At 33.7% G+C, this 1467-nt stretch overlaps 1 non-coding gene across 1 annotated transcript; it reads left to right on the top strand.

Annotated features, from left to right (window-relative positions):
- The first annotated feature begins 924 nt into the window (after nucleotides 1-924).
- Nucleotides 925-1027, top strand: LOC125614713. The gene has a single exon (XR_007345280.1). It is a non-coding gene; the product is annotated as a U6 spliceosomal RNA (small nuclear RNA).
- Nucleotides 1028-1467: the final 440 nt, after the last annotated feature.

Here is a 1467-nt window from a genome sequence, read left to right as displayed (position 1 = left end):
AAGAAAGCTCAAATAATGAAGTGGTGTACTAACCAATGGGAAATTTATGGCAAAGGAGAATAAGAAGCTAAGAGGCCAGTAGGTATCAAAGTAATAGATTAATAAATTATTGTATTTATTATAGAAGGAAATTGAGAATGGGTATGGGGTTAGCAAGTGGGAACAGATGAAAGAAGAACAAATGAAGGACAAATAAGTAGGAGGATTGAGAAAAGAAACTATAAATATACTGGACATATTTCAGTGATTGCTTTTTTTAAAATAAATATTTTATATGTTCAGTTGTAGATGGACACAATACCTTTATTTTATTCACTTACTTTTATGTGGTGCTGAGGATTGAACCCAGTGCCTCATATGCCAGGCAAGTAGCCACTGAGCCATGATCCCAGCCCTCAGTGATTGCTTTTGATATAATTTTTTTTCAAAAGTTTACTGCAAAAATGTTCTATTTTTTCTAACTTTTACTCAGTGTTACAAGAATACTTGGGTATATTTAGGGAGATAGTTGATAACAACTAAGTTGTATTAAGCATTTGCCATGCAGCAGATGAACTAATTTGTATGTATTAATTTGTATTTGATGATCAGGATGTCAAGGGGAGGGTTGTTATTTTCTTTTTCTTAAAGAAGCTGAGGAAGTAAGGTAAAATAATTTCTTTGAGACTGTTTTTGAAAGCAGGAGTCCTGGCACCAGAGATTTCATATTTCATTCTAACCTATATTCTACTTTGTTTCTTTACTAGTTTTTTTTAATTATTGCAGACTTACTACATTTGACTTTTGTTCAAAATAGCAGAGTTAACATACATTTACATACATATTTGTCTTCTTTAAATCCCTGAAAATAAAAATAAAAAGAATTTTAAAAAACAAAACTACAAAGAGAATAACATAGAAAATGAATACAAGAAAATATTGGCCATACTCACTTTGGCAACACATACACTAAAATTGGAATGATACAGAGAAGATTAGCATGGTTCTTGTATAAGACTGACAAATTCATGAAGTGTTCCATATTTAAAAAAAAAAAGAATGCTGTTTTTAAGTCTTTTGGGTATAGACCGAGGAGAGGGATAGCTGGGTCAAATGCTGTTTCCATTCCCAGATTTCCAAGGAATTTCCATACTGCTTTCCATATTGGCTGCACCAATTTGCAGTCCCACCAGCAATGTAGGAGTGTGCCTTTTTCTCCACATCCTCGCCACTACTTATTGTTTGTCTTCATAAAAGCTGCCATTCTGATTGGAGTGAGATGATATCTTAGAGTAGTTTTGATTCGCATTTCTCTAATTGCTAGAGATGATGAGCAATTTTTTCATATCTCTCTCCTCAGTCTATATCCAAAAGACTTAAAACCAGCATACTACAGGGACACAGCCACATCAACGTTTATAGCAGCACAATTCACAATAGCTGAACTGTGGAGCCAACCTAGATGCCCTTCACTGGATGAATGGATAA

Source organism: Marmota marmota, unplaced genomic scaffold (assembly GCF_001458135.2).
Source record: "Marmota marmota marmota unplaced genomic scaffold, marMar, whole genome shotgun sequence".
Classification (NCBI taxonomy): domain Eukaryota; kingdom Metazoa; phylum Chordata; class Mammalia; order Rodentia; family Sciuridae; genus Marmota; species Marmota marmota.
The sequence above is the reverse complement of the archived record's forward strand: the minus strand, read 5'-3'. Positions and strand labels throughout refer to the sequence as shown.